The following is a 22,767-nucleotide window of genomic DNA, read 5'->3' as shown; positions in this document are numbered from 1 at the left end:
ACCCTATTAACTGAAACTGCTGCATTAAAAAATGAAATGGTTACTAAGATATAGGAGTCCAAGAAAGATCCCTTGGAAAATAATCTGCTCCCACTTTTCGACAGGTTGTGGGTTTAAGCCACACTCCAGAGGCTTGGGTACATGACCATGGCTGACAGCACTGTGGGAATGCTGCATTGTTGAAAGAGCCGTTTATCAGATGAGGCATTGAACCAAGTTGCCATCCGCCATCTCAGGTTGACCAAGAAGATTCCTTGTGTTATTCAAAAAGTAGGGGAGTATTCCCGGTGGGCTTCCTGAAAATCTATCCCTCAACCAACACCATGAAAATGGATAAGCTGGTCATTTTTGAGGGAGGCCTTGTGGCGCCCCTCCCTCAGACTAGAAGCTTCTGGTTCAAATCCCACTTTAGGACTTGATGGTCATAGAAGGTGCCTTCATAATATGGCCAAACATATCATCCTGCAAAAACCTTCCATTATGCCTGATGGCTAGGCTGGGTGGTAGAGCAGTATAGAGTTTCCTGGTCAGCCATTCTGCAGGAAACGAGGGCAAACCACTGCAGCACTTTGCTTGGCAGAATCATGGGCTAATCCAATGGAAATCCATGGTTGCCAATGCCCTCTTAGGGCACTGTGTGAGAAAGGTGTTATTGCTACTTGTGGAACTTAGTGTAAATTAGCTGCTGCATTTTCCCTGCATTACAACACATTGGCCTGAATTCTCCACTCCCTGCTACCAGAGTAACGGGGAAGGACTTGGTACTCAGACCGCCATTGCTGCACCCCTCTGGTGCTATGCTGCTGGCTATTCACACTGTTGACAGCTCACCATGTCTTGTAAACTTTCAACGAGCCTCTGGTGATGTGGGAGACCACTCAGGCCGCCCCTCTGGGAATCCTCATACCCTAGCGGTATCAGCTAGGGGATGGGCGTGGCCAAGCTCAATCAGTGGCCCACCAGGTGTTGGCACTCCTCAGAAGCACTGCCCCACTGCAGAGGAAGCAAGGAATTAGCAAAGGACATCTGCACTATTGCTTTTGGAACCCTCCCTGGTACTCTGCCCACTCAGGGCAGAGGCCTTAACAGTAACCACCCCCGTCCCTCAGGATCACAAATTGTCTCCTCCTGGTGAGGCTGGCAGCACTGACTTCCTCTACCACCACCTCCTACGCTCTATTCAGGAGGACGGGTTTGAGCCTGCACCCTAGCTTAGGGAAGAGGGTGACGCTCCTCTCCACATTGACCTCGAGCTGTGGGTCTACGGACGCTCGAAATAGGGGGGGGGGACAGGTCTTCTCTGAGCCATCTTCATGACTACATTGAGCGTGTGGTGAGTGGAGCACTTAAGGCAGCTCCAGTTGCTCAGTCCCTTTACCGATAATTCCAGCCCCAGCAATTACTCCACCCACTGGGATGGGAATTGTTTCCCGCTGGCAGAGTGACCCATTTGCATGTCCTGAATCGAGGAATGAATATCGCCCCAACAGAAATGTAATTTGCACACAATTCAGTCCTAACCGGAATACTTAGGGTGCGATTTAACTGAATGGGAACAAAGTCCCACAGCGAGAACGTTTAGCTGCATGTTTCCCAGTGCTTGCAGCGCTAAGAAGCACATGGCTATACAACGGCACTCACGTTAAATAAGGGCCCTCAGCGGGGAACACATGGCCGAGGCCGCACATTGACCCGTTTTCTACACTGAGGAGCTCCACTTATCAGAACCAATCAGTGGAGCGAGAGATCAGGAGGTTCCCGACATGACTCTGACATCACAACGTCCCGCGAAATAGTGCTAGATTTAAAACATTTATTTTGTTCATTTACTGGATGTGGGGGCGCTAGTTAGGCCAGCATTTATTGCCCATTCCTAGTCGCCCTTCAGAGGTGGTGATTGGTTCCCTGTTGAACCACTGCAGTCTTTGAGGTGTAGGTGCACCCACTGTGCTGTTAGGACGGGAGTTCAAGATGCTGCCCCAGTGACAGTGAAGGAAAGGCGATATATTTCCAAGTCAGGATGGTGAGTGACTTGGTGGTGGGGTTCCAAGGTATCTGCTGCTCTTGTCCTTCTAGATGGTATTAGTCATGGGTTTGGAAGGTGCTGTCTGAGGAACCTTGGTGAGTTACTGCAGTGCATCTTGTAGATGGTGTACACGGCTGCCACTGTTCGTCAGTGGTGGAGGGTTTGAAATTTTGTGGAAGGGGGAGCAATCAAGCGGGCTGCTTTGTCCTGGATGGTGTTGAGCTTCTGGAATGTTGTTGGCGCTGCGCTCATCCAGGCAAGTGGAGAGTATTCCATCACACACCTGACATGTGCCTTGTGGATGGTGGACAGGCTTTGAGGGGTCAGGAGGTGAATTACTCCCTGTAGAATTCCTAGCATTTGACCTGCCCTGGTAAACGCAGTATTAATATGGCTAGTTCAGTTTCTGATCAATGCTAACCCCCAGGATGTTGATTGTGGGGGATTCAACGATGGTAATACCATTGAATGTCAAGGGGCGATGGTTAGATCTTCTCTTGTAGTAGGTGGTCATTGCCTGACACTTGTGTGGCGCCATTGCAACTTACCATTTGTCAGCCCAAGCCTGGATAGTGTCCAAGTCTTGCTGCATTTGGACATGGACTGCTTCATTATCTGAGGAGTCACGAATGGTGCTGAATATTGTGCAGTCAGCCGCAAACATCCCCACTTCTGACCTTGTGGAAGGGAGGTCATAGATAAAGCAGTTCATGAGGCATTATGAGTCAGGTAAATCCACGAAGCGGGGTTTCCCAGCATTTATCGGCCAAACTGCGCTGCGGCGAGCTGCTTTTCGGGCGCAGTGTGGCAGTTGGATCGTACCCTTAGTTTCCCAAATGGAGAATCCAGCCCATTAGCTGTGAAGAACCTTGAAATGTCAGAGGAACCGAAAGGTGTGATGTGGACATCATCTTATGCTTTTCACAGTAACTTCATTGAAGCCTACTTGTGATAATAAGCTATTATTATTCTATAAATTTTTCATCCATCCATTGTTGCTGGCTAGTAATCAGGAGAAGGCTTACTCGTGATTTCCTTTCCTGTCTTCCAAGGACACTGAACCCAATAATGGAGATCTTTAAGCACCCTGCTGGAGATGAACAAATCTGGGAATGGTCTTGTACAATCCAGCTATTCACTGCTCAACCACTGAGCCTCAAGGCAGGCATCCTCTTGGTCTTTTTGACTTAGCCTCCCAGTGAGCAGTGGCTTTACCATTCGGGGAAACCACAATGTTGCTTCACTGAAAATCTAAAAGTAAGCCATTTAGCTTAACAAATGAAAAGAAAAGCTTACTTGAGAATCATAGACTCACTGCCGGAGGTAAGATTCTGTCCTTTTCTCCACCTTCAATATGATTAAAAGCTGTGTTTGTGAGGCTGTTCCATGTGCAATGTTAGCAGTTGTTGGGAAGTTCACCGGTTAGCATGAGCCTCCTGCTCACTGTTGCGTCTCTCCCTCCAGTTCTGGCACAGTCGGAAACTGCTGAAGATTTTATTTGTTGTGGAGAACTTTATGTGTGAGCCTGTTTAATTGGGCCATTTCAGATTAAATTCCATCCTTTAATACGCTGGATCAGTGTGGTTCCATTAACAGAAACTTTTCTAGTTTTAAGTGCAAGAGTCATTTTATATATTCAGCTGGGATTTATTAGAGATCGGAATCCACCACCCACTCCACTGTTTCCTTTAATCCTTCCTCTGTTTTTCTTTTACTCGACTCCTGTGTACTGGAGTTTGTGCCATATTTATTGGTGTGTTTTCAATTGAAAAGAAGCACTCTTTTCATATCTGAAAGCAACACAGTCTTTTACGAGTCTCACAAGGGAAACACAAATTGACAAAAAGAAATAAACTTACACATTAAGTTGCCAATACTGCAAAAGTACTTATTTAATAAGACAAAAATATACTGTAGTTTCTGTCTTCTGCAGTCAGGGATCTGAAATAGCTCTTGTAATTAGTGCACATAAAATTATATACTTGTGCTTTTTAAAGGAATTACACTTCTTTTAAATATGTACGATTAGTTATAATATCCTAACTGAGGCCCTGCTCCTTATCCTCTTTTTCAGCTTAGCTGATCCTTACTCTAACTGCTGAGGTCATCTGGGGTCAGCTTAAAGGAAATTGCAGAGGAGGACCTTTTATTCAAAGTAACCCCCTAACGTCTATTTTCAAAAGTCATATAAAGACATTCCTTGTTTCTTATAAATAAAGCACCTTACCTTAGCACCATGTCAAGGCCCTTTCCTTCCAGAATTATATGGTGATGTGGATGACGAGAAGCCTCTGTGCATTCTGGTGTAGTTAGCTTAATTTTAACCACTTCATTCCAACCTAGAGGCCCATGTGGATCTGGCTGACCATGAGAAAAAACAGCAGGTAAAGGCAATGGAACCACTTTGGAATTTGTTACAGGGGTGTCTAAGAAGAGAGGGGATTATGTACCTCTGGTCCCATTTAAGTACTTCTATTAATGTGGATATATACATATTGGCATATTTTGAAGAAAATGTACACTCTGGAAGTGTTCCTTTTTCTTCAGGAGAACATTGCACCTGGTTTAACACAATAGCAGATGGTTAAAATCACTGGATCAGAACACCCCCCCCCCCCCCCCCCCCCCCCCGGTGTGTTCTGAGGTGGGGTGGGAGGGAGCATAAAATAGCATGGATGGGATTCCTCTGGGATCCCGTCCACTCTGACCCAGTCATGATTTTACAGTGGGGCAGACAGGGCCTAGGATGGGAAGCCTGCCCATTCCGTGATTAAGGACATTTAAGGGCCTTGTCCCACCCAGCCTCACACTTTAAGCTGGTGGGCACCCGTTGACTGAGGGTGGGAAACAGAAAAGGTTCTCAGCCATGACCTTGGACAAGAAAGGGGTGGGGGGTGGCGCTTTCACTAGAAGGCCCCATCAGAATGGGGGGTGCCCTTCCCTCATAGGCCAAAGACCTCTGCACCCCCACCCTCCACTGGCCTACCCCCTCTTAAAGCATGATCGACTCTCCCCCATCGCAACCCCCAGGGCATCCCATATCCTGCCCTCCCCAAGGTCCGAGTATTTACCAGCACTGCAATCCCAGGACTTAGTCAGATTGGTCAACAGCACTCCAAGGAAGGACTTCCTTTCAAGTGCAGATGGAAGTCCTGCCTGCAGCCAATCAACGTTTAGTAGAGCGTGAAATTACAGTCAACGAGGGTGCATTCCAAGCTGACTTTCCCAGGTGCCAAACGCTCACAGTCCTGAAAATTCAGGATTGGGTGTGATACTGACCCATATCAGTTTGGAAGATTTCAAGTTTATTTCTCTCTCTGTACTTATTTAAGATATGTAGCAGTAGAGGTTTTGCACTGGTGAGCTTGGGATGCTAAAACAGCCACAATTCCTGTCCCTGATCGATGTCTAAAGACTTTTAAAGTTGTACATTTGGATGGTGCAAGAGGGGAGGATATGGCTTGGCAGCATTGCTCTCTAACCCATTGAATAATCTTGTTACTAAATCTCTAGAGGAACATACAGTGTAAAACAAAAGGTAGTTATTTGGATGAGATACTGCTGATAATCAGCACCCATAAAATTGTAACTGAGAAAAAGTCATTGATATCAAGAATGGAGAGGACTAAGAAGAACATTGAGGAAACATTTCAAGGATACCTTGCAACCCTAAGATGGTGGAAGCTATTTGAAGCATCTTTGTTGCTGAAATAATGGCAGATTGCTGGTGTCTCTCTACTCTGCAGGCCTACCCGAACTTGCTGACTTGCAGTGACTCCCAGGCTTGGAGTGTCTCAATTGTCACATTCTCACCTATATTCTCCCTCCATGGCCTCTCATCGCTCCCTTTCTCTATGTGTGTAAGCTACTCCAGCCTTATGGCCCTTTATAGATCTCTGTGCTCCTCCGATTTGAGCCTTTTAGGCATACCAAATGTTAATCATTCCGCCATTGTCAATTATGCCTTCAATTACCTTAGCCCTAATCTCTGGAAGTTCTTCCCTCAACCTCTCCACCACTTAAGCTCTATCTCTCCTCCTTTAAGAAATGATTAGGACCACGTTTTTCATCATTATCCTGATATCTGCTTATATGACATTGTATCAAATTGATAACACTCGTGTGATGTTTTGCTACCTCAAAGGCACTGTATATAAATGAAAGTTATTCCCTGTTATCAGTATCCCGTCATCACTTGCTTATTGGTTGTCTTCTGGTTCAAGGAACTTCAATGCACAACAGCTGCTGGCATGAAATCACAAGCAAAGAAACTGAAGTGCAGCGAACCCAAGCTTTATAGGATAGATGCAGTAATGTTCGAAGAGTCAGGGCACCGGAATGTCCTGCGATTAAGCTTCTAGGAATGCCTTCTGACCAAAATCCACAAATTCAGCTGTAACGTTGAATAAATCTCCAAACACAAACAAAACTGAACCCTTCAAACCAGTGAAATATTGCTGGCAGCATTCATGGCACCTCAGCAACTGACAGCACGTTGGAAATATCTCATTTGTCCTCTTGGAATTTTCAACTTAGCAAGACACATTTGCAGGGGCATTTTAACCAGTTTTGTACTTCAGATGCCAGGCTGAATTCTCCACCGTGCCAGCAGCTAGAAATGAGATCTGGCGGAGAATAGTGGGCAGTGGAAAAATCATGATTTGTGCCCGGCCCCAATTCCGACACCATGCTTTGGTCCCCTGCTGGCAGCATGAGTGAGATTTGCACCCCGTGCCAGTGGGTCCATGCAAAACTGCTATATGCATGGAGTTAAATCTGATTAGCGGGTTGCACACAAGTAAGCTCCACCCCTCCACGATGCTCTATCTCCCTAAGGCGGAAGTCACGCTTTGTGAATTGGTGGAAGCATTTACAAGCAGGGCCTGGGCACCATGGCTGCTGAAGGGGAGGGAGAGGGTAAAAGAAACTCTCAAAAACTATCAAAATGTGTTGAGGTTGCTGGGGGATGGCTGCCTGGGCCAGGGGGAGTAGCAAGGAACAACTTGGTGCCATGTCCGTGGACTCGGGGTGTCCCACTTGGGATCAGGGTGGCTTGGCTCACACTACCATTGCTGCAGTATGTGATTTAAACACACCTCACTGGTGCTATTTAGAGGCTCCTGGCTGTTCGCACCTGACGGCTCATTGTATCCTGTAAATACTCGGCGAGCCGCTGGTGATGTGGGAGCCCACCCAAGCCGCCGCTCCGGAAACCGTCATGCCCCAGCAGTATCATCAAGGGGAGGGGCATAGCCATGCTCAATCATTGGGCCACTGGATGTTGGCACTTCTCCGTGCACTCCACAGAGTGCAACCCCACTGCAGAGGAAGCACGGTATTAACAGAGCTCACCTCTACACTGTGGCCTTTGGATCCCTCACTAGCACACTGCCCCTCTCCGGGCAGAGGCCTCACCTGTGACCACCCCTGAAGAGCACGAGCTGTCTCCTCCTGGTGAGGCTAGCAGCGCTGACTGCCTCTACCACCTCCTCCAGGTGCTGCTCAGGAGGACGGGCATGAACCTGTGGCCCACCTTGACAAAGAGGGTGTCCCTCCTCTCATTGACATCGAGCAGTGGGTCCTCGTCAGACTCCCAAAGTTAAGAGGGCAGGTCTTCTCTGAGCCTCATTCGTGGCTGGAATGAGTGTGTGGTGTGTGGAGCTCCAGCTTATCAAGCTCTTTAGCGTGAATTCCAGCCCGTGGTCGTGCCACCATCGGGGACGGGAATTGCTTCCAATTCACGCCGGCAGAGTGATGGCCCATTTGCATGTCCTGAATCTTGGAACGAACTGCGCACCCAACGGGAAATGCGAGTTGCATGCGATTCAGTTCCGGCGAGAACACTTAACCCCCCAAGTGGGGAGAATCCTGCCTGCTGTCTTTACCTTCATTTTGTATCCGTCCCTTTATTTAATTTTTCCATAAATTTTTAGATTTTTTTGCTGACTCCACCTATGTAGAAGAGTCAAAAGAGAAAAAATATAATTCTTGAAACTCTGCACATCAAACTGATTGGGTAGCCCAATGCCTGGCAGTGTGAGGCGAAAGCAATCAATAAATTGCCATTTACTTAGCTGTTAGATTGCAGTGAATATGAAACCTTCATTTCTTTAAACACAGCCCCCTCTATTCCTCCTTCTGTTCTCCCCGCCCCTTCTGCATTAGCCGATTGGCTGCAGGTATTGGCTCTGAGGAACCAGCCCTCTTCCCCCCACCCACCCCAACTACCACCCTGCTTCTGTGTCATCTGCTAATTCTTTGTCATCCCACAAATTATTTTTGAGTGAGATCACTGTCTCAGCGTTTGATGGATCTGGTCTCGTCACTGAAAAGCTCCAGTCTCTTGTGATCTGTGGCAGTGTGAATTAGCTCCAACCAGATTTAGGGTCTTAGTGCAGAGCAGGATTTGAGCGCGAGTGCTGTGAGGATGAACAGTGTGTAGTTTCAGAGCAGCTTATCATGGGAATTAGGTGTATCCGTGGAGAGGGAGAGAGTAGACTAATACGAGGCGACCTTTTGTTGGCTCAAATTTGACTTGCTGTTGTTATCAGGGAGAGCAGTAACAAGCGTTGCCATCTGTGTGGCTGGGGATTACTGGGGAAAGTGCACATCACTTGTTCCGCATGTTAGAAGGAAGCCGCGGTGTGGAGGAGGGAGCCAGGCTGCCTAGAGGGGCACTCTGATGCCTGCTTGCAGTTTGAATCCAGTTGTCTCCACCATTCACTCGCGAGGGCTCTTATTTAACCAGAGAGGATTTTTGTGTTGTTACCGACCAGTCCGGCTGCCCGGCTCCTTTGGAGTACGCTCGCAATCAGCTCATTGGCATAGCAAACTGACCACTGGGGAAAAGGACAAACTGTCACTTCTGACAGTCAGGGGAGATTCTTGAAGCCCTGCTCGTGTCTGGATTTAAAAAAAAAATCTCTATCTATAACCTGTCGGTTCGATCGAGACCTTGGGATATACACTGGGATCTGAGAAATTCAGTGCTCTCTTCAGTGGTGAGTCAGACTTCCTCCTAAAATCAGTGTTTTCTTTATCGAGAGAAATGCATGTTAAAAAAAAAAACCCTGGAAGAAAAGCATGCCCTGCTGTTCGCTGTAAATCCATCTCTCTCTCGCTCTCTCGCTCTCATTTGTTGTCCAGACCATGTCTGGTGTTGTTGCAGCTCAAGGCGTTGATCAAAGGCGTGGGGTGCATTGTGGCTGAGTAACTGTTACTGATCAGCTCATATTAGTGGGGAAAGACTGTACATCAGCTCTCAGAAATAGCCAGAGACCACTCTGAAAGTAGACTGTTCTTGCTGCCGGGGTGGTGATGTTGGAGTTTCTTTTCATCGCAGTGAATTTGCCTAAAATAATCAGTGGTTGTAACATTGACAGGGAAGCCCATTTCCACAGGCTCACCGCAGCCATAATCTTTTTCCCCACTAAATAATGCCAGTATTATGCACATAGTTTCTGCAAAGGGTGACACTAGATATTAAATGAAAAAAAGGGGCAGATTTTGCCTGTGATTTGTAGCCGTCAATGTGGGATGAGTTCTAGCAAAAGGGTCATCTTAATTTCAAACAAGTGCACTGCACGCTATGAATTATCATCGTTCTTCAGAGCAGATCATACTATCCAGCACTTCTGGTGACAGCAGTGGAGAGAGTGACTTTATGGACAAAAATTACAACCTGACACCGAATAATTTGTTATTTTGACAATGGATTGAAAAGCACATTGAAGAAATTCCTTCAGGCTTTAATCACAGCCCTCACTAATCGCGCTGTGACTCTTGCGGCAGAGGCTGTTCAAAAGGAGTGGTGGGGGGGGGGGGGTGTTGTTTGTAATAAAGATGGAGTTTAAAAGATTTACTATATGGCGGTCAGGGTTAAGCAGCCAGTACAGCGGTACTTCATCATGCAAGAGGCATTGGAGATTATCTTCTCTGCTTGGATGCATTATCATAAAAAGTGATTTAAAGCTGATTGATGCAAATGGTTTTCAGTTCTTTTTTTTATCATTAATGGGCGCTTTCAGTGGCCAGAGGCAGTGATTAAGACTGTCATTTAGGGCAGCTCATTGAAGGCAAGGATGGAGCAGTTGGGGGGAGTAGACTGTTTCAGCTCAGATATCTTAAAGATGACCCCCTCCCCCCTCTCTTTCCCTCACCCTACTACCACCACCCCATGCCTTGCTGTGGGATTAGCGTCTGCCAAACAAATTACAGTATGTTTGCTGTTTTAACATTGACATGCTGGACCTGATCTTATTTTAATGGAGCAGCTCCGAAGAGTCCCTCGACTTCCCTGCTGAGCTCAGTGTTATGGAAGTGTGAAACGGCAGCAGCGCTGAAGGACGCTGCTGATTTGAATCAGTTTTTAATTTTTCATTCCTCCTTCCTTTTAGTGCACGTGGAAGGGAGGGTTGGGGAGGGGAAGTCAAGCAACGGTACATGTCGACTCCCATCAAAATGCCTCTAACGTGCAAACTGATAACATCATATTCCAGCATTAAACCTGTTTCTCTGACCTTTTGTATTTTTTAACCAAAGCATGCATTACCTTGCTATTAAATTATAGGCTTTTATTACACAAAGTGGCATATGTAGATTGCTCGCATTATGTTTTATCTGTGATAAATCCTGTAGCTCTACACTGACAGAACAAAAAGAGTTAATTAGTATTTACAATGAATCAAGTAGATTAGATATTTCAGTAAACAGCCCTATATTCAGTATTATTAAAGGTGGGATCTTTGGCTGTCCTCGATTAAGATTATACTTGCTAAACAAGCAAATGACTTGCTGAAAAATGTAGATGATTCACAAGCCAGGAACGAGTAGACATTCATTTTTGCAGACTGGCGTTAATCAGAGAATTGTAGACTTGTGGCACAATCAAGCAAATATCGGCTGAGCTCTGTGTTTATTTGAACAGATATTGACACAGGCATATTCATGCCATTTCATCTACCAGCAATGCTGCATATTATCAGTTTACCCTTAGCAGCTATCGGAGAGGAAACATTCAATACAGAATGGAGGCGATGAAAGAAATCTACTGGAAGGTCTCGAACCTCAGTATAGACACCAAAGCTAGTGGAGTCTTTGAACTGGAAATAACAGTACTCTTCTGAGACCAATTTCATAAAAATTTGAAGCCTGTTTTTATTGGCCATTAAAGCAACCTTTATTTTATAAGGGAATGTTGCAATAATTGCTTTTTACGAAGAGTACTTTGTAACACACATGAGCACTTGAAAGAGGAGCCATTCTGATGTTGTCCACCGGGACTCGATAGCGCAATTAATTTTGCTCCATCTGTTCTTGGGACTTTAAAGGAAAATGGATTTTTTTTTTTTTGTTGAGTGTATTTTAATGAAGAAGATAAAGTGTGGCATTGATGTCCCACAGGCTTGGTGCAGTAAGTTCAAATTATTGCTCAGTCTGTCAGGACGGGCTGCTTCCTCCGAGGCTGACATGACAGGCAGCTCAGGTCTGCCCTTAGTGTGCCACTCTCGGTGACAAACAGCCGCTTGGCTTCTGGTAAGGCACTATTAAAATGTCAGTCTCAAATGACGAAGAGTCCAGGTGGATCCCTGCTGGACATAGGATACTTTGAGCTAATGCCTCACCACAGGACTTTATCAGCACCGCACCGGCCTACAGATTTTATTTTCACATCTTATTATCTATCGGGGGATGGAGGGGGTAGAACTACTCGGTTGCCTTATAGTCCATTATTCTCATGTGCAGTGGTTCAAGGGTAAAGCTTTATTGCTTCGAAGTATTGTTCATTCAGCGGCATTGGCTTCTAAGGCAATTCTTTAACCTACAATCATTCATGATGATAAAGGCTAGTTCATTGACTGCTTTAAATGTTGCTTGTACTTGCATAACAATTTCCAAAGAGGCATTCAGTTTACTACACACATGTTATGAGCATGCCACCAGAAACACAATTTCCCAATTCAATCACACTGTAAATTACTGAACATTTCTTTTGATGAAGGGCTCTAACTTTTGATCCTCTCAATTCCAATGGCTCAAAAAGTATCATCTGAAACATTTAGCCAAGATTGATATTTTTAATAAATCTGTTCAAGAAGCACAGTAAAATATTGTAATTTAATATACTGTAATATTTAATGCATTAATTAAAAAAAATATTTCATATTGGTCCAACTCTTATCATTAAGAAACAATGATAAGGTTTTTGTTATTTTAATGAAGGAATGCACTTTATAGATGTAAAAACAAACCCATTTCCACTTCCCAACTCCTGTTTTTGAATGACAAAACCTGCAGCAAACATGCAAAATAGTGCAGCTTAAGTGGAGATTTAGTTTCCTGCAAAAAAACAGAATTTTTAATACATGTTAAAATAATTTAGTTAGTGCAGCTCTGTCGTCATGGATTTGAATGTACTTAAGTGAAGGTTGTTCTGTAAAGGATCTCCAGTTTCCATTCCTTGCTCTATGAATTGAAGCTCAGCACAGCAAAGGACCATTTAACACACGGACTGCCGTCGCTTCAAGAAGGCGGCTTACCACCACCTTCTCAAGTGCAATCAAGGAAGAGCAATAAATGTTGCAGACTTGCCTGTGCCACCCATTTCCTGTCAATACATAATAAATAAAGAATACATTTTTAAAAACACTTCACTCAGTCATGCTTAATTTAATGACACAGTGGAAAAAACACAGTAACTTTTTTTTCTTCTGCCTTCGAGTATTCTCATAGAATCCCTACAGTGTAGAACACCATTTGGCCAGCGAGTCTGCACCGATCCGCTCTATACCCGCTCTATACCCATAATCCTGCAACTTAACCTGGACACTAAGGGGCAATTTAGCATGTGCACATGTGCAGACTCGACGGGCCGAATGGCCTCCTTCTGCACTGTAAATTCTATGATATCTTTGGACTGTCGGTGTAAACCGGAGCACCCGGAGGAAACCAATGCAGACACGGGGAGAATGTACAAACTCCACGCAGACACACAGTCACCCAGGTCCCTGGTGCTGTGAGGCAGCAGGGCTAACCACCATGCCGCTATTTTGTAGCATATGGTTACATTCTTACAATCCAGTCAAGTTTCCAGAATTAAATCTTTCCGATGCTTTAAGTTGTGAAGCAGCTTGTCGCATGAAGGTTAATTGGTAACCTGTTTAATTATTCGATCTCAATTCTCCTTAATAAATATTTGCCTTCAAACCACCATAAGCAGCAATTTACATTGACAAGGGGAACACTTTAGCTTGTTGATTTCTCATGAGTGTTGCTGGGACATGATAGCTAGTGAATGTGCTTAAATGGGTTATAAGTGCTTCTCTGCTGGTCCATTTGTCCCTTTCAAGGTGCCAGGCTCAATCAGCACCCTTGTAGTGTTGCAGGCATGTTAAATAATTATTGCATTTTTTTTGCTCCAGGAATATCACCACTGTGTCGTAGTAAAAGAATGTATCCCAAAATTCGACTCACAACATCTTCTAAATAAGTTCAATCTTGAAGCTATGTCTGAGAATTTATAATTTCACTTGAACCTCTATGCATGAGTCACACACATCTTCCAATCCTTTTCCCTCCTTACCTATGGCAAACCCAGACCATCTTCACTTGTAAGACCATCTTCACTTGCAATTTGGCACAGGCCAAGATTTTCAAGGTGCTATGATGTGCATCCTCAGATCCCTAGCAGAATGTTCCTACAGGGATTTAACGGAAATCACACTGAAACCTTTTGTACGGGGGCGGCAAGTAGTCAGAATTGGACTTGTGAAATACCTTTCAGATCCCCAGGATATCTTTGAACGTTTCACAGCCACACGAGGGCTTCTGAAGTGCAGTCAGTTGTGTAATGTAGGAAAATAGGCAGTCCGTTCTCATGGTCAAGGATAGGAATCTACACATTTTTTCCAAACACCATCGATCCATTTGTGACTCCCCCTTTTGATTGTGGCCATATATTTAAGTTTTTAAGTTAGTCATATTTGCTATCCAAACGAGTGTGAATGACCTGGGTATAAAATGGAGTTAAACATTCAAAATGTGCATGATGGCTGATCTTTTTGGAGCAACACTGACAGAGCATCATTTCCACTCATTAACACAATGTGGGATTCTTTCACTTGTGTAAAGCACCTTCCTTCATGCCTTGAGAGCCTGCAAGATGCACAATTTTCGTCACTCGGTAAATATCAACATAATAATGGGTATTCTTCATGTAGGAAAACTAGCAAATTCAGTGACGATGGATACTCTCATCATCTGTGAGGATGAACGCTGCAGGCATGTTAATGTTTAAGTACCGCCTGCCTTCACATGTTGCAACTGATTGCCAGCTGGTTTATATCCATTCAGTGAGTCATTTTAGTTACCGGTTATAATAAGCTAACTGCAGAAATAATTTTAGACAAGTCATTGCCGTGTTTTATCAAAGCACAGTACTTCTTGGATTATATCCGAGACTACAGTTAGCAAACTTGATCCGATTCCATTACCATCCTCCCCATGAGCATGTGCAATTTCAGTGGTTTAAATTGCGCAGAAGCTCTTTGGAATCGTTCTTTGAATACACACTACTCCTGAATGTTATTGTTGGAAGGAATGGGTGTCCACCTTCACTGACAAACGTTGCTTGGCGTCCTGAGAAGCTGTTGTCTCTAGGTAGCCTGTTAGCCTGCAGCCAGCGGTGATTGCTGTCGGATATTGATAGCGGCTGGGCCCATAACCGAGACTGAACAGGTTCTGTAGCCTGTGGCATGTTTAAAAATCAGTTTGAAAATCTTCCCTTGACATAGAATTCCAGATATTCCTTTGATTGAAATTGTTTCTCAATGTTGAAAGAAATTGAGTTTTAGCACACTCGACCCTAATGAAAGCCTGGGCTGAACCTGGTTATAAGTATAAAAGGCACTTTAAAATGCAGTACATGCTGGCATACTGTCAACAACTATAATAACCATGGGTTTCATATTCAAAGACTAGCTTCAGGCTGAATTCCAAGCTGTCACTAGACTGGGTCTGGCCACATCTTCCTGGGCATGCAATATCCAATACTGCCATGTTCCAGACCTCCCTCAACACAGCCCGAGTCTTCTGTGGCCCTTCAGTATCCCCATATCCCCCAGCACCTTTTTTTAAAGATGTTTATTCAGATTTTACACTTTATAACTAAATAACACAACAAAGTTACCCAATAATGCAGCACCCAAAACAAGGAAATGAAATCAGAATGGGCTTAACCCATTAGAGTACAGCTTGGCACAAGGAGAAGGACATCACAAAATTGCTCAATACCACCATGAAACAAAACTTGTCCCACCAGAGATTTAGGGAGAAACAGGATAAGATCATAGAATTTATTGCGCAGAAGGGGGCCATTCGGCCCATCGAGTCTGCACCGGCCCTTGGAAAGGGCATCCTACTTAAGTCCACACATCCACCCCAGCCCCGTAACCCCACCCAGACTTTTTAGACAATAAGGGCAATTTAGCAAGGCCAATCCACCTAACCTGCACTTCTTTGGATAATGGGAGGAAACTGGAGCACCCAGAGGAAACCCATGCAGACACGAGGAAATAGACAGTAACCCGAGGCCGGAATTGAGCCTGGGACCCTGGAGCTGTGAGGCAGCAGTGCTAACTACTGTGCCACCGTGCCGCATGACAAAATGGCGCACGCCGCATAGCCCCACAACCATCACGGAATATCAGGATAAACTTCCCACGCCATGACTGGATGCACGTCAACATACATCCCCCTCAACTCCAGCAGCGCCAATGGCATCAGTGACCCAGTACACCCTTCACTATCTGGATTCCAGATCACCTGCACGCATTTAGGGTGGGTATAATGCCCACCCTTGCAAAACAAAAGAAAATGCCTGGAAATCCCAGATCTACAGGGAGTTGTAGACATGCCATGTAACGCAACAAAACCCAGGCCCAAGATAGAACCATAGTTCTATTGAAAGTCGAGGAAGAGAGGACTGGCAACAGTGATAACATGTTCAGATATGGCCAGACCCACAAGGGACTCCCAAGAAGGGAAAGAAGAGGGAGAAAGAAGACTGACCCTGGTTATCCCACCAGATGACAACACTCACCAATGAAGAGGAGAACAGGCCACATAATCATCAAAAGGGAGCCCCCCCCCCCCCCCCCCCCCACCCAATCTGCGCAAAACCAGGGCACAGATGTTGGCCCATTCCCAGGTCCCTGGGCACCAGAGAGACAAGGAAACAAACCTTCCCCCCTTCCCAATCTCCCAGAAGCTCCCTGGGCACCAGAGAGACAAGGAAACAAACCTTCCCCCCCTTCCCAATCTCCCAGAAGCTCCTCCGCACACCCTCCGCGAAGCACATCCCAAGCCCCTAGGGATAACACGATAACAGCCACATCACGGCCCAGGCCTCGCCCAGCACCAACTGACACATAAGAAAACTAAAAGCACAAAGCTTCCAGCACTCCCCAAATATGAAAACCTGTATCCTAGTCGAGCCTGCATCTTTTCAGCCGCCAGAGCAATGCACCAGAAAAGGATGATTATTCCAGCCCCAGCCGGGGGTGGGTGCTCCTGTCCATAGAAGAGGAATCATCAAGACACCCAATAATTAGGTACCCTGGGTGGAACAACAAACACAGTAACTACAAACCCACCCCACCAACCACCAGGCCAGATCAGGATAAAAAACCAAGGTCATGCACACCCAAATGAAGAGAAGAGAACCCCCAGAAAGGGGACACCCAGCCGAGCTCAAAGTGACCACTGCCTAAGAAAGGATATCCAGAGCCATCCCCCACCTCAACAATCCGACAACCACAAAAGTCCAGGGGAAGAACATGAAGAAAAACCCAAACAAGAGGTAGGAAAAACTCAACCGCAAGAAAAAGACAGAAGGATCCCAGACGTCCCCAGGATACAAACACTGCCCTGGCCAATGGAGGATGAAGAAATGGATTTTTAATTCAAAGAATAGACAAACCCGAAAGAAAATCCCAAAACCAATTAGCTGTAATGGGGGGCGGGGGGGTTGTCTTCAAACTCAATGAGTAATGATTGAATCCTACCAACCACACCCAACCACCCTTCACCCCGCCCCAGCTCCATTTGTTTTCTTCATAAACGAGAAAAGGGGTGACAAAAGTCACTCCTGTCCCCAACAAGGATTATAAGACACAATAACCGGAAAGAGTAAAACAATGCACAAATCTCACTTCCCATAATTGACTTTAAATGATTTTACTAACACAGGATAACAGGGTAAGGATAATCAATGGCAGGCCACCATGCTTACATTTTGGACTCCGCTACAGGAAAAAAAGATAACAATGATTCACTGACATGATCAACAGAGGGTAACGATCAGGATTCGCAAAGAACCTCAGGGTAGATTTCAGGATATTGACATCTTCCATGTTGCACGAGAAGGGAAAGGATGAAGCAGGATCAATGAGCGCTTTACCTCTTTACAGGAACTCTCCAGGATTTCATCGATTGAAGCACGAGACACCGTTACTTCTACCCGTACCATCTCTCCGATGCCCAGGCGGTCCACAGACTCGGTCCCAGTTGGGGCGAATGACTCAACCTGCTTGATCACCTTGATAATAATAATCTTTATTAGTGTCACAAGTTGGCTTACATTAACACTGCAATGAAGTGACTGTGAAAAGCCCCTAGTCACCACATTCAGGCGCCTGTTCGGGTACACAGAGGGAGAATTCAGAATGTCCAATTCATCTAACATCACGTCTTTCTGGACTCGTGGGAGGAAACCGGAGCACCAAGTGAAAACCCCACGGAGACACGGGGAGAACATGCAGACAGTGACCCAAGACAGGAATCGAACCTGGGACCCTGGAGCTGTGAAGCAACAGTGCTACCCACTGTGCCACCGTGCTACCTCACAACAACCATTGAGATTAGGACAATACAGGACCAGTAATCGGTGGGCCCTACTGACCCCTGGCATTGCAGACAGGATATCTTGTGCTCCAGTGAATCCAATACACCAAACCTCCAAATCAAGACCACCAGAGCATGGCAGCTCTCGAACTCAATCGGGAATTCATCTCCCATCTCTCGTCGGTGACCGGGCTCGGGGGACATCCCAATCAGCCCTGATCTCCCAAGCTCTTCAGGATAACAAACACACCATGCAGTAGGATTTTGATGACATCAAGGCGGATCCAGACCAGGCACAGTGCTCATTTTGAGTGCAACAACCCTCTCGTGTGCCTCCACTGCTCTTCTAAAGGTACCCCCGCAATCCCTTGAAGTGAGCTCTGACGACAGCACGGTAGCACAGTGGTTAGCTCTGGGGGAGCACGGTAGCATAGTGGTTAGCACAATTGCTTCACAGCTCCAGGATCCCAAGTTCGATTCCCGGCTTGGGTCATTGTCTGTGAGGAGTCTGCACGTTCTCCCCGTGTGTGCGTGGGTTTCCTCCGGGTGCTCCGGTTTCCTCCCACAGTCCAAAGATGTGCAGGTTAGGTGGATTGGCCATGCTAAATTGCCCTTAGTGTCCAAAATTGCCCTTAGTGTTGGGTGTGGTTACTGGGTTATGGCGATAGGGTGGAGATGTGGGCCTGGGTGGGGTGCTCTTTCCAAGAGCCAGTGCAGTCTCGATGGGCCGAATGGCCTCCTTCTGTACTGTAAATTCTATGATTCTATGACCTGTACTGCAGAGCCAAAATTCTAAGTTAGGGCAACATCTTGAAGTGGAGATGCCGGCGTTGGACTGGGGTGAGCAGATTCAAAGATGCCAGACAATGCTCGGTTACCCCATCTCTGGATCTGTAAAGATTTAATCACCTGCTAATGCTCGCATTCCAAGCATTGTCTGGCATCTTTGAATCTGTCTATACATATGTTTCTGGAACATACCTCTTCATTCACCTGAGGAAGGAGCAGCGCTCCGAAAGCTAGTGACATCGAAACAAACCTGTTGGACTTTAATCTGGTGTTGTAAAACTTCTTACTGGACTAACATCTTTGAAGGCAGCCTTCATTCGATGCACACAGCACTGCCAAAATGAGAGCCTGCTCAGCACCATGCACCACTCCCAGCTAGGCCTCACCTCAGTCCACTCCGAGCGTCATGGAGAAAGGAGGATATTAACATTTTATCTCGGCTCTTCCTCACAATAGGATCAATTAGGAACTTCCAGGCACCATGGCGCAAGCCATGTAGTCCAAGAAAAAACAAGTAAGAAATGTGCATCAGGATGGGTTAAATGACAAGCAGAGCACTCAAAAACGCAACCGCTCCTGTGCTGTCATCACCTGCCCCCCCCCCCCCCCCCCCCCCCCCCCCACCGCCCCCCCATCCCCAAGCACATACAACCCAGCTCTGAGTTCGACTCTAAGTTGACTTCCCCAGTGCTATCACACTCATCCTCTCCCAGAGCCCCATCTCCTTCACATCCTGGGCACCGTCCTGGCCCCAGTACCGATTGCTGTCCCACTTGTTGTCATTACTCCCATCCAAACCTCTGGACATCACAAGAACCAGACCCCGGAACTGTCCAGTAAATTGAAGACCTTTGGGCATGATCTACCCAAATGGGGCAGAGTCCCATAGCGCAAGGTTAGCCAGGTATTTCCCAGCGCTTAGAGCGGCAAGAAACACCCTGCTATCTAACACCCATCGGAGTAGGTCGGGAGCCACAGCAGGGAATTCCTCGACGAGGCAGCACTTAGTCCCATTTCCTGGACTGAGGAGCTCCGCTCGCCAGAACTCCTCACTGCAGCGAGAGATAGGGATGCCATTTTCAACCACCAATGTGATCCCCGAGACCCCCCGACCAGAATTCCTCAACTCACTATAAGGAGGTACCCGGCCCCAACAACACCCAGGCAGGGTACACCCCAGCTTGATCACTGCTGCGCAAAAAATGCCAGCCTGGCACCCTGGAAGTGCCACCTAGGCAGTGCTGGTCTGACACGCAGGTGGCACCAGCAACGCCAGGCCCATTGGGGGCCTCCAATCCCCTCAGAGACATCCACAAGTGCCGTTCTATCTCGCCCCCGTTTGTGGGGTTATATCCCATGCCTTGGTGAGAACTCGGGAATGCACATTAGAATGAGACTAGCTGTCTCACTTTAATAAGCAGATTTGCCAGAAAGTGATCCCACTGGGTGGGATTCACATTACGACGTCCCACGAGATTGCGTTAGATCTCGCAAGGTGTGGCAAGCTGGGTAGATCCCGGAAGTGGGATCTTCCGACATCTATCGGTCGCATTGCGCCGTGCTGCTTTTAGGGTGCAACATGACTGGTAGATACCGCCCTATACTCCATCCGCAGTGTTACCATGTTACTGTAATGCAGAAACACCATTCCCAGTATCAAGGCCAGAAAACAATATTGCACAATCCCACCTTCTGTCTGCTGTTCCCTACATACTGACATCCAACTTGCCACTTAAGCCAGCATCTTCTTCTTATATTTTATATATAAAAATAAATTATATGGCTAAAGAAATTGTTGCATTTTATACTAAAGACCTTTTCGGGCTTTCAGAGAAGATACAGACAAAGTTGTAGACTGTGATTAAAAAGCTGAATTTGATTTAATAAAAACATAATTTCTTATTCTGTTACTTTAAGCAAGTGGCTTTGACATGATGTTATGTATTACATGGCAAAATGTTATTCTTGTTTTAAAACAATAGCTCACTCACCGTGCTGAACATCGCAGGAGATATATCAGTAATATGTTTCATAGGTTGGCACGGTGGTGCAGTGGCTAGTACTGCTGCCTCACTGCGATCCAGGTTCGATCCTGGCCCCGGGTCCCTGTCCGCGTGGAGTTTGCACATTCCCCCGTGTCTGCTGGAATCTTACCCCCACAACCCAAAGATGTGTAGGGTAGGTGGATTAGCAACGCTAAATTGCCTGTTAAGTGGAGGAAAAAATGAATTGGGTACTTTAAATTTATAAAAGAAAAAGTAATATGTTTCACATTTGGCCTGCACCATTAGACACTTCCCATAATGCTCTTCTGTCCCACTTAACATAGACATCTGTTCTATGGGTATCATCAAATTCATTGTAATACAGGCAAATTTCTTTTTTATCCTTGCCAGGAGATTGATTCTAGCCATCGCCCCAATCCTGAACTGCTGTTTCCTCAATAGCTACTCTCAGTGTAATGTTTTTCAGGAGGACTTTACAGATTTGCATGATATTTAAATTATACAACTGTCCACGAATGATCGAGGGTTTGAGTCCCGCTAGGAGACTGAGCAAAATGAAATCTAGACTGACACTCCAAGTCCGAGTGCTATACGGCAGGCGTGAGACATGTTGCACTGTTGACAGTGCCGACTTTGAGATGCAACATTAAACCACGTTTATCCTCCCTCATGGCACTACTTTGAAGAAGAGCAGAAGAATTCTTCCTAGTTCCTGGCCAATATCACTAAACAGATTATCACATTGTTTTTTTGTGTGGGAGCTTTCCGCGTGCAAGTCGACTGCTGCATTTCCTATGTTACAACAGTAACTACGACCGAAATTCTTTGGTCATTCACGCCAGTGGGATTCTCTGCTCCCGCCGGCAGTGCATCCCCTCCCGTGGGTTTCCCGGCATCGTGGGGTGGCTTCAATGCAAATTCCCAATGACAGTGGCGGGAGCAGAGAATCCCGTCGCCAACAAACGGCACGCTGCCTCCTGCTGCCGAGAAAGAGGCGGCTGGGAGACTGGAGAAACACGCCCAGAAATACTTCATTAACTGTAAAGCAATTTGGGATGCCCTAGGAAAGCAAATAGAGCCAAATAAATGAAAGTTATTTTATAATGTGACATTTTACACAACATGATATAATGTTCCTGTTCTTTTTTATAAATGACATCATTCGATTTACCAGGAGCAACATTATTGGAGATCGCCGAATCTGTACTTTTTAATGATGTGCGACATTATTGTATTGAGCAGACTACAAGAAATGTGTATGAAGCTAAGACAAATCATCCCATCATCACATTAAATTCTGTGATGTGTAGCTACCACTCAATGTTTTAACTAACAACCATCTGTCATGTTCTTCAATGGGTGCTCCAGCACAGAAAACAGCTGGCACTGAACCAAGTCATGATAAACTATCTCCAGACTAGTTTTGCCATTAAGCAATTTTTTTTTGCTGTAAATATTTAATAAATGAATCCCTGTAAAGTCGTTAAACTCGAGATGAGCAAATGGCCCCTCAATGTATTGCAACCAAATCCTAACTGTTATGATTACTACTCTGTCATCCTGCTCTGCTGCAAAGAAAAACTTGGCTCTGGTCCATATTTCCATTTTGCTATTAAGATACAAAGGAATGAAAGGCATGTGTATCTGGAATAGTTCTAATTCACCTGCTGAATGGCCTACTGCTGCTGCAATGCGGCCAAACTCGGAGCAGCTTGAATTTTGGGGCATAAATTTGCACTTATCCCCATATGTGCAACTGGGCTAGAAAGAGGTACGGGACCGAGAGATCTCTTTAAGGGGCATTTATTGTCGCCAGGGGTTTTGATGTTTTCCAGCCAATTCCTGCATACTCAGGAACGTCCCCACGGTTACCAACACAACCAATCCAGGCAATAGTGCACTGATATTCATGACCTAATGCCTTTGATTCACCAACAACCAATATTCCTTCAGCTAAACAATGTGGCTTTTGTTGTTTTTTTTAGGGGGTATCCTGGTCACAGTGGGGGGAAGGAAGCAGGAATGGAATGATCCAGGCTATGACCC

General features: G+C 45.8%; 1 protein-coding gene across 9 annotated transcripts in view; it reads left to right on the top strand.

Moving 5' to 3' along the window:
- The window catches only part of auts2a (activator of transcription and developmental regulator AUTS2 a), a 1,550,343-nt gene that overhangs the window by 1,263,764 nt on the left and 263,812 nt on the right, over nt 1–22,767 (top strand). The window lies entirely within an intron of this gene.

This window comes from Scyliorhinus torazame, chromosome 12, assembly GCF_047496885.1.
Source record: "Scyliorhinus torazame isolate Kashiwa2021f chromosome 12, sScyTor2.1, whole genome shotgun sequence".
Lineage (NCBI taxonomy): Eukaryota > Metazoa > Chordata > Chondrichthyes > Carcharhiniformes > Scyliorhinidae > Scyliorhinus > Scyliorhinus torazame.
Note: the sequence above shows the minus strand (reverse complement) of the source record. Positions and strands in the feature narration are given on the sequence as shown.